Source organism: Eublepharis macularius, chromosome 10 (genome assembly GCF_028583425.1).
Source record: "Eublepharis macularius isolate TG4126 chromosome 10, MPM_Emac_v1.0, whole genome shotgun sequence".
Taxonomy (NCBI): Eukaryota; Metazoa; Chordata; class Lepidosauria; order Squamata; family Eublepharidae; genus Eublepharis; species Eublepharis macularius.
Window position 1 is genome coordinate 39,184,728 of NC_072799.1, and position 11,164 is coordinate 39,195,891.

Below are 11,164 nucleotides of genomic sequence, written 5' to 3' on the forward strand. Positions count from 1 at the left end.
AGGTAGCCACTGTTGGGGACTGGGTTTAGAAGCAAAAGGATTTTTGTTCCAGTCCAGCAGCACCGTTGCCGTTTTGTTATTTTAATTACAAGCAAAATGCAAGCAATATCCCTGGAAAAGGCAGACCCTATTCTCCCTAGCATAATGGGTAAGTGGTAGGGTTGCAAATCAGCATTCTGTTGATTCGAATCCAACTACTGCCATGAGGTCAATAAGTGGCCTTGGGTAAACCTCTCAGCCCCAGCTCCCCAGCTGCATTGTGGAGATAATAATAACTCTGTCTAAGTGCGTCCCTCTGAGTGGGGCGCTAATCTGTCTAGAAGAGCAGTTATATAAGCACAGTTGTTACTATTTGGTGATAGTGCCCAGAGATCACCTTGTAAGATATCTTTTATTTAATGCTTTCCAGTGGTCCCATGGCAAACCAATGATTCATTAGCTGCTTCTACACAGAGCCTATTCTCTGTATGACTCTTGTTGCTGCTGTAAATACAGAGACATTCACAGCAACAGAGGATCTACACGGTTTTCATTCTACTTTTCATGCATTTGGCCTCATGGTCCCCATTTCCTCCCTCTTCACTGTAAGACATCATTTTTTAAAAAAGGAATTGCTAGATTGCTATAGCATTCTAACACTCTATTGCAGCATTAAACTAGTTCCCAGCTTCCATTTTTTAAAAATGTATCTCTCTAGCCCTTTTTGTTGCAGAGATAACAGCATATTTTTAAGTGAAATATTGAAATTAGTAAATAGTTGTAATATATCATTATATTGCTATAGTGATCTAGCAATTCCCAATATTTAGAAGCCTCAGAGGCAGATGATACCCAGCTTTATATCTCACTGTCCCAATCCCTGATGATGCTATACAGTTACTGAGTTGCTGCTTGACATCTGTGCTCAAATGGCTGAAAGCAAACAAATTGAAACTGAAATCATATGGGACAGAAGTGATGCTGGTTGGAAAGAAAGTCTTGAAAGATATTATTCTTCCCACCTTTGGTGGAATTCAGTTGACCCTGGTGGATTCAGTTAAGTGTCTAGAGATTCAGCACTGTTGCTACAGAAGCAACTAAATGCAACTGCAGAGAAAAAGGTTTCTCTCAACTCAGACTAGTCTGGAAGTTGGACCCCTATCATGACACAGCCAATCTGGCCACCTGGATCCATGCCATAGTAACAGCAAGCAAGACTAGGCTACTATCATGTACTCTACATAGGTCTTCCCTCAAAGTCAACTTGGAGATTCCAGCTGGTGCAGAGTGCTACAGCTCATTTACTTTCATGAGCTAGGCGGAGCATTGCATATTATTCCCACTCTACAGTCACTCCTCTAGCTACCCATCATTCACTAGGCTCGGGTTAAGGTTTCGTCTATCACATACAAAGCTCGTCACAGCCTTGACCCCTCATATTTGTACAGCTGCTCTCTCCCTCTGCTCTGCCATGGCAGTTTCACTCATCTGAACAGGGCCTTCAGCAGGTGCCACCCTGCAAATGGACAAAATCAACAACTGCCCATACGTGCTTTCTCTGTGGCAGCTCCCACCTTATGGAATAGCCTGCCTGAGTAGGTCAGGAAAGCTCCCACTTTCCTGGCTTTCCACAAGCTATGCAAAACTGATTTTTTTTTTCAGGAGGGCTTTTCAGGCAATAGGGTTGTGCCACAAGAAATGGGTAAGAGAGATGCCTTAATAAGGGGCAGGGACTGTAGGTTATTCTACTGGATAATGTCTGCTGATGTAGATAAGCTCCTACTAGATAATTTCCCCATTGTAAGATTTCGTGTCTAATTACTTTCACTTTGTTTCAAAATGTTTCATCTCTGTGTTCAGATTTATGCTTGTTTTCAGATTTCAGCAGCCCATATCCTATTGTATTTGATCATTCAATGTCCTAGCTGCTGTCATATTACATTTTTGTTTGTTGAATGTTCTAGCTGTTGATTATATTGACTTGCACTCTGTAACCTGCCTTGATTCTTATTAGAAAGGTGGACTATTAAATAAATAAATAAATAAATAAATAAATAAATAAATAAATAAATAAATAAATAAATAAATAAATAAATAAATAAATAAATAAGGTGGAGGAAATGGCAGCCATGAGGAGTGAGGTAAGGGAAACGATGTCCAGGTGGGACCGGCGGGGCCAGCAAAAATGCACACCTTCCTATCCACCGTGTCCAAAAGCACTTATACTGCAATTTTTCTAAAAAAGATCATATTGTATCAAAGTGTTTGTATCAAGCACAAAAGCAGGACGAATAGAGGACATTGTCATATGTTTGCTCCCCAAAACAGTAAGAAAGCCAAGGCAGAGGAAAACATCCACGAGGAATCAGGCAGTCGTTCAAAAAGATCCAGTGCATCCCCGTAGCCTTTCCCCATCATTCTTTGTAGCATCGTCCCTTATTTGAACTAACAAGGGGCTGGATGAGATGACAACGGCACAGCTTACAAGCCCTTTTCAGTTGTTTGATTTTGGAGCTCCAACCATGCATAATGGGAGTGAATGGAACCCCACATTTTTGAGGGAACACATTAATATGTACAAAAAGCAGTATAAACATAGAAAATATATGTGTTGCTTCTTTCATACCAAATGGTGACCACACATATCAGAATGCCACTGTGGGGGATCCTCTCTTGGGTGGTAGGTTGCATATAAATGTTTTAAATAAATAAAAATAAAATATGCATGGCCAGAGCACCAAAATCAAAAGACAAAAATGTTGTCAGATAAATCTCCATTAGCCACATGATGTAAAGTTCTTACCTTTTTTCCGGCACTGCCAAAAAACTTTGCTGTTCCATGAACTCCACATGCACCCTTACTTAACATTTAACAAGATATAATCGCTCTGTCCTTGAAATATTCTGCTAGCAATAACCCATCCAAACCGTCTGGCAACACAGAATTTAGTACAGTGAATTCAGAAAACTTGAATATGCTTAACTGTGTTTTGGACTGTAGCCACTAAATTTAACTTTCCACCAATATTATTCTGAATGGGAAGAATTCAGAATTGCTAATTCAGCTATATATTTTAAAATCTTGATGTGAAAAAGGGACCTTTGACATTTATTTCTTACTTTTATTATTGTTTATTGTTGTGTATGGTGATGCAAAATATACATTTTAAGATAACTAAATTATGTATTGTCTTTGTATAATTAATCTGATTCTGTAAACTAACATCATATGGATCAGATTACAGTCATAAAGGTTTGCAACGTGCTAAGAATTGTGAAATGCTTGTTTCCAAAAGCATTCCAGAGAGTTCAAGCTGACCTTTCAAAAATCAACCTAGATAAATGCCTAGATTCTGCATCAAATAACACCAAAGGAAAATATTATTGTATAATGCTTTCCAAGATCACAGAACTTTATAACCAGACTATGAGCCCCCTGATAAAAGAAAGCTGGAAGATTTACAGGCAACAGAATCCAAACCTGCCAAGTTAAACACTTTCTAAATTCCCAATGCAGACCAGAGTGTAAAATATCTGCACAGCTCCATGTACAAAGGAACAGAACCAAAATCTGCTGGGGCAAAGAAAAAGAAAAATGAGTCATGATTCAGATCCGTACAGTGGAATCCCTAGGAAAGAAAGTTTTAAAGATACAAACCCTTCATAAAAACCTCAAAAAATACAATATTCAGGAAATGATTTCATTTGCTCCCCCCTCCCCCCCAGCACCCAGGATGGTTGGTATACATGGATGGGGTGATCCTATTGTGAGAAAGGGTGTACTGAAAAAGAATGACTGGCCCCAAATCATTCATTAAGCTTCACGGCCCAAGGCTTGGCCTGTCCAATCCAAGGAAAAGACTTTAACCATTATACCACATTGGCTCTCCAAGCACTGTACCTCCAGACACAAAGCAGAAACAAATACTGACACTGCCAGAAGAACAAGCTGCAAGAAAAATTTATCTGTATATCTTGGCAAGGTTTACTTACATGTTTAGTTTCAGAGGGTTTTTTTTAGTGTGACAGCACAGTACACTGAAATGCTCAGAATGATGTTTGCTTATGGATGGATGGATGGATGGATGGATGGATGGATGGATGGATGGATGGATGGATGGATGGATGGATGGATGGATGGATGGATTCTACAATTAGCTGGATCCATGCTAATGGTAACATGGAGACTGGAGTACTGTGATGCACCCTGCATTGGTCTTTCCTTAAAGTCATAGGTCTTTCCTCAAAGGTGAACTTAGATTAAAATGAGGCTGGTACATTCTATCATGCATACATATGTATCTAATAATTTATGTATAATATGTCTGTTCAGAGAAAAGGGTTGTGTTGGGTTGCACTCTAGAAAGATACAAGGAATATAATATTAAATACTACATCCTGTTTTATGATAATGGATTTTTCTCTTTCCCTTGGTGATGTCTACTGGGAGAGTGGGATTTCTGCTCAATCTTGCCCAATCCTCCTCTGATAAACTTTCATACATAGCTTTTGTCCATGCAGATCCGATGATCTTTAGCATAGCCTCTTGGTGAACAAAAGGGGTCCTTCCTCCCACCAGTGGAAAAGTTGGCATGTTCCAACCCATTTTAAATAAAAGAATGATAATAAATAATGTATGATGTGGAGGAAGGATATAGGATTGTGCAGTAAACCTATTGCTATCAAAGGCTCCATGTTGGAGACATGGGTATCAGTCCCAGGGAAATATGGTCGGATGCTAATCATTGTATAGGTTGATTTCCATGGATGGAATCAGAAGTAAACTCTCAGGCACCTAATATCTGCTTCCCAGTGAGCATTCAGCAACATTCCTAGCTGTATAGATTCATGTTAGAATGACAGGCAGAGAGATTATATGCTTATTTTAATACTATATATACTGAAATCTGACTAATTATGTTCATAGTGAAAAGATGGTTTCTGCATCTTCTGTGCTTAATTGGACATGCCATTTTGAGTCCCAGTAAAAAGCACTTCTTAGAAGAGAGATATACTTTTAAACCATAGTCTATTACTAATGTGTTTTACGGGAAGTTTCCTGAATTCTCCAGTGATTGTTAGTGCTGAAGCAGAATACTAATGGAAACCAAAAAAAGAGGGAGGAGGGAAGTATAAAACATATTACAGTTACATCACTTGACCTTGTAATTATCTTACTAGGAAAATGCTCATTTTCTACAGTGACTCTGTTATTTGATCTAGCCGTAGGGAGAAAAAAAATCACATTACAGGAACATTTGAATGACGTTTTAAAACAGGTCACAAAGGCCCTCCAGAAGGAAAATGTTTTTTAAAAATGCTGTAGCAAATACAAGTCTAATGACTAGCATGAAGGCAGTTTTTCAGTTCATTTATTGATGTCATCACAATTTTAAAAAATTAAGTGAGAGCCAGCATGGTTTAGAGGTTAGAGTGTAGGACTAGGATCTGGGATACTGAGGTTCAAATTCCCACTCTGCCATGGAAATTCACCAGGATACCTTGGGCCAGTCACACACACACAGCCAAACCTACCTCACAGGGTTGTTGTGAGGATACAGTGAAGAAGAGCAGAGCAATTTATGCTACTTTGAGTCCCCGTTTTGGAGGGAGAGGTGGGATATAAAAGAAGCAAATTAAATAAATAAAAGGACAATAGTTTAACAATACACGTTCAGTAAAATCCTAAGCAGAATTACTCTACTCTAAGCCCATTGAAATCAGTGGGTTTACACTGGAGTAACTCTGTTGAAGATTGCACTGTTAAGCTCCAAAATAATTGTTTTACTTACAGTGCAATCCTATGGAGAGTTACTCCAGTCTAAGGCCATTGACTTCAATGGGCTTAGACTGGTGTAACTCTGCATAGGATTGCACTGTTAGTCTCCCACTCCAGGAATGACAATGTCTTTCCCACAACTTATTTCTTCAATTTCTCAACTACTTTGACAAATAATACAGCTCTACAGTTTTCAAAATGATCGAGATCAGCCAAAAGATGACACATTTTCTGTACAATCCAGGTTTTTACTGATCAGTTCTTGCAGGAATCTTCTTCCTGGGTCTTCATATAACGAGCAGCAAAAAAAAATAATACACAAAATCTCTGGTCTTGTTACAACCACATACAGAGAATCCCTCAGTTTATAGAGATATTCAAGTATTTCATCAGGTGTTTTTGCATCTATAATATCACCAACAGAATCTATTGTTGTGGTGTAGAACATGTTTGCAAAGGACTCTTGAAGTTCTTATCGGCTTGTGAATTGTGGAACAATTTCTTCTCTCTAACCGCACTATATTCATGATGACATTTTTAAAAACTGTGTTCAAGACTCTGCAGTTCTTTATGATACAACTTTGACAGAGTACTTATCCAGTTGATAAAATTATTATTAATAATTTGGCATGGCTTACCGTTCGTAATCAGAAAAAGTAGCTCAATTCATACAATTGCACAATGTCCATCAGTTGGTATCAGCTTCATCTAGTAAAATCAACTAATTACATTGTTTCAGGTAACTGGTAATTAAACTTACATATAACTTAGGTCTTCCTTTCAGCAAGCATTTTAATAAAATTAGTTTACTATCATAAGTTCTTCAGGTTTAATAACCACTTATCTTTGACTCATAATCTAGCTATATTTAAGGGGAGGGAATAAACTGGCCCTGAGTCCAAATCCTTCCACAGCTGCTTTTTATTTTTCATTTGGACAGTTGTGCTCTCAAAGATCTGAGTAGCATTGACAATTTCATCACATTCTGGAAAGAGCCTTTGCACTTCTCCACTTTTGATAGTAGAAGTGGAATTGTCAGTGCTGAGAAACTATTTAGGACAGGAAATGAATGCACTGGAGCAAAATCTAGTCCTTCATACCTCCTGTTGTCGCTCTCATTTTTATCCTGCTCTTCCTCCAAAGAGCTGACGGCAGTGTACACTGTCCTTTCCTCTTTCATTTTTGCCTTCTGTTCTACAGAACAATATTACGTGGTATTGATCTGATTCGGGAAAGCTAGCTGTGGGCACTAAAGTAACATAATTGCTGTAAATTATATTGGGAAGGGCTCCGGCAGTCATATAATAAATATCAACAATATTGGAATAAACTTTGGATTACCTCCCTGAGAACCACTGCATTCCAAAGAGCTATACTACCAATATTTCTAATAGAGATCACACTGAAATGAATGAAGAAGTATGCTGTTCATGCTTTAACAGTGTTTATTATTCTTATTCAGGTTTTCTAATAAGTATTTAAGAAAGTCACAGCCAAATCTTGACCACGTTTACTCACTAGAGTTTCATTTATTTTGGAGATGAAATATGCTCAAGACTGCAGCACTGAGTCCAATAGACTTTCAGTTTTACATACACATTTTGCTGTTCAGGAAGCTAATGCTATTCGCTTGTTGGAGTTAATCTGGAAAGACAAAAACAGATCAGATAGTTACATATTGAATATGCTTGGCATAGCCTTCAAAAAGAAGAGCATCCTCGTTTAATAAAATATGACTAGTAAGCATCACCCTCAGTTACACCCCTTGTAGTCTTGAGGAATGATCCATGACAAGAAACTTTTATTTTTTAATTTAGGAAATGTGTATGCCTCCCCTCTAGACCTTTTCAAGGCAACTCACAACTAAAATGATAAAATAAAAACAGCCAACAGCCATGAAAATAATAAAAATGAATCACACCAATACAAACACAACTAAAACAATCCAAGAATAAAATAAATCAGACAAAGTCAGTAAAATATGCCAATAAAAACAGCCAATAAAAGCCAGCCAATGCATAAATACACATAGGACAGAATAGCCAGGCTAGGAGTGGCCCATAAAACAGCTCCCCACAAAACAGCTCCCCTTAGTTAGTTAAAAGACAATACTGATCCTCACTGACAATAATGTTTACTTTGCATGTCAGTCCTTTTCTTTTCACATAGGTCTTCTACAATGTTAAATAAGTGACCACAAAGTGCTGCTACTTAATGTTTTAAATAAATTAAAAAGAAAATGTATTAATATTTCATTAAGAATTAGATGAACTCAAGGAATAGTCTCCTACCACCCTGTCCAGCTGAGGGCCTGATGTTCTATCAGTTCAAGGTACGTTCTACTCACAGCAGAGGTTCCACGGCTTTTGAGACATACTTTGCACCAATGGAATGAACTTTCCTCCATTAAAAAAAGACCAGTGATCCATCTAATCCAGCATCCTGTCTCACACATAAACCAACCAACTATCCTGGAAGACCAACAAACAGGGCGTGCAAGAAATGGCCTTTCCTGATGTTGCTTCCTAGCTCTGCTATTTAGAGGTCTATTGCCTGTGGACATGGAAGTTCCTTTTAGTCTTCATGATCATCATTGATAGATATATCCACAGGTGGCCTTGGGTAAGCCACTCCCTCTCAGCCCCAGCTCCCCAGCTGTACTATGGGGATAATAATAACACTAACTTGTTCACCGCTCTGGGTGGGGCACTAATCTATCTAGAAGAGTGGTATATAAGTGCAGTTATTCTTACTACTAGCAACAAAGCCTGTTGTGGGGGGAAAATACAACAGGCTCTAGACAGGGGAGGGTGGGCAGGCGAGCAGGCATTCACTCCTCTTCTGTCACTGATTCCAGCTGGTGAAGGAGGAGGGTGGGCATTGTCATCTGCTCCACACCTGAACTGCCTGATCTCGGACATGTGATGGGGTGGTGGGATTTGCTACCTGCTCCATGCCTGATACATGCTGGGTAAAGGGGGGGGCATTGCCTCCTGTTTTGCGCCTGACTACTGCTGGGTGAAGAAGGGCAGACATTACCGCCTGCTCGGAGCCTGATCCCAACTGGGTGAAGGGGGGTGGGGATTGCTACTTGTTCCCTGCTGGGTGAAGGGAGGAACAGGCATTGCCTCTACTCTGTGCCTGATCCTGACAGGTGAAGATGGGCGGCAGGCTTTACTACCTGCTCTGCTCCTGATCCCAGCTGGGTGAAGGGGGTGCAGGCATTGCCATCTGCTCTGCTCCTGATTCCAGCAGGGTGAAGACAGGGTGAGCATTGCTGCCTGCTCAGTGGCTTAATCCAGTAGGTTGAAGAGGGCAGGCATTGCCTCCTGCTCTGTGCCTTATCCCAGCCAAGTGAAGACGTGAGGTGGGCATTGCCACCTGCTCCACTCCTGATCCCAAATGGGTAATGGCCACCTTCTCCACCACTAATACTACCTCGGTTAAGGCAAGGGAGGGCATTGCCACCTGCTCCACTCCTAATACCAGCTGGGTTAAGGTGGGGGATGGGCATTGCCACCTTCGCCGCTCCTAATACCAGCTGGGAAAGGCAGGAAGGGTATTGTCACCTGCTCCACTCCTGATCCCAGTTGGTGGAGGGTGGGCATTGCCATTTGATCTGCTCTTGATCCCAGCTGGGTGAAGGGGGTGGGTATTGTCACCTGCTCTGCTCCTGATCCCAGCTGGGTTAAGGTAGGGGTGGACATTGCAACATACTCCACTGGGAGTATGTGGCAATGCCTGCTGGGTTAAGGTCAGGGGTAGCATTGCCACCTGCTCTGCTCCTAATAACAGCTATGTTAAGGTGGGAGGGGAAATTCCACCTGCTCCACTCCTACTACCAGCTGGGTTAAGGCGGGGCGAGGACATTGCCTCCTGCTTCGCTCCTAATACCAGCTGGGTTAAAGCAGGGGCGGACATTGCCACCTGCTCTCATCCTGCTCCCAGCCAGGTGAAGGGGGGTGGGCATTGCCATCTGATCTGCTCCTGATCCCAGCTGGGTTAAAGTCGGGGGGCATTGCCACCTGTTCTGCTCCTAATACCTGCTGTGTTAAGGCAGTGGGTGGGCAAAACCACCTGCTCTGCTTCTGATCCCAGCTGAGTGAAGGGAGGTGAGCATTGCCAAGTGCTCCACTCCTAATACCAACTGGGTTAACGGGGGCAGGGGTGTGGGCATTGCCCCTGCTCTGCTTCTAATACCAGCTGAGTTAAGGTGGTGAGAGGGTATTGCCACCTACTCTGCTCCTAATACCAACTGGGTTAAGGCAGGGGGGTTAGCACTGCCACCTGCTCTGCTCCTAATACCAGCTGTGTTAAGGTGGGGGGGTGGACATTGCCACCTGTTCCCCTCCTAATACCAGCTGGGTGAAGGCAGGGGGTAGGCACTGCCACCTGCTCCACTCCTAATATCAGCTGGGTGAAGGCAGGAGGTGAGCATTGCCACCTGCTCCCATCCTGCTCCCGGCCTGGGCTTCCCACCATGGCACATTTTCTGGAGGGACATGGTGCCTTGCCTAGACTTCCCTCCATGGCAGCACCCTCTGGTGGTGCACCAGGGTATACATTTAGCATTTTAAAAAATACATTTACACCAGGGTATAAAGTGAGTGTCTGAAATGTGCTTACTCAATTATATAATATGATTATTACTTTTAAATGAGCAAGTTGGTAAGATATAACCCATAGCTGTTCTCAGTACAACAAAATTTCCATGTAGAAACTAGCAAGTAGCTCACAGATTGATTGCACATTGAACTATTCACCCAACAAGAAGGAAGAATAGTGTTAATTTAAAGCCAATACAGAAGCTGATATTTTCATAATTTATAATTATAGATGTATGTGAAGCTGTTAGTAATTATTGGGTACGATGTAGCTGCTGACAATTTTAAATCTTTCTCTGTTTATGTGTTTGTCATCCAGACCAAGAATGTGCAGTTACTTTTTCCCTTATTAGCAGTTATTCCAAGTGGAATCTCTAGCCAGCTAAAGTTAGTTATGGTCATCCAAGCAACTTACATGTTACTGAAAACAACTAGCTTTCAGTGAGTTGTGACAAATTTATTCTGTGGGTTTCAATGGGATTTTGTCATCATGACTAAATGTAATGGGATTGGGGCATAGATGCTTTTAACATCCTAATTAGCTAGGACTGTTGTTTACATTACCGTAAAGAAACATCTCCAGTTACCATAAGAATTCTGAAAGTGTGTCTGCCATGCCTAATTGAATTGGACACCCAAGGAGTTGTCACTCATAGACCAGCAAGACTTTGTGCTGGTAAGCACTCCACCTGCTGAACAGATCCTTTTAAATGATCTGATACCACCGGGCACCATTCCAGGCAGGCAATCAACCATTTCTGATACTTAAAATGTAAAAGTAGCAGATGTTCAACAAGATGCT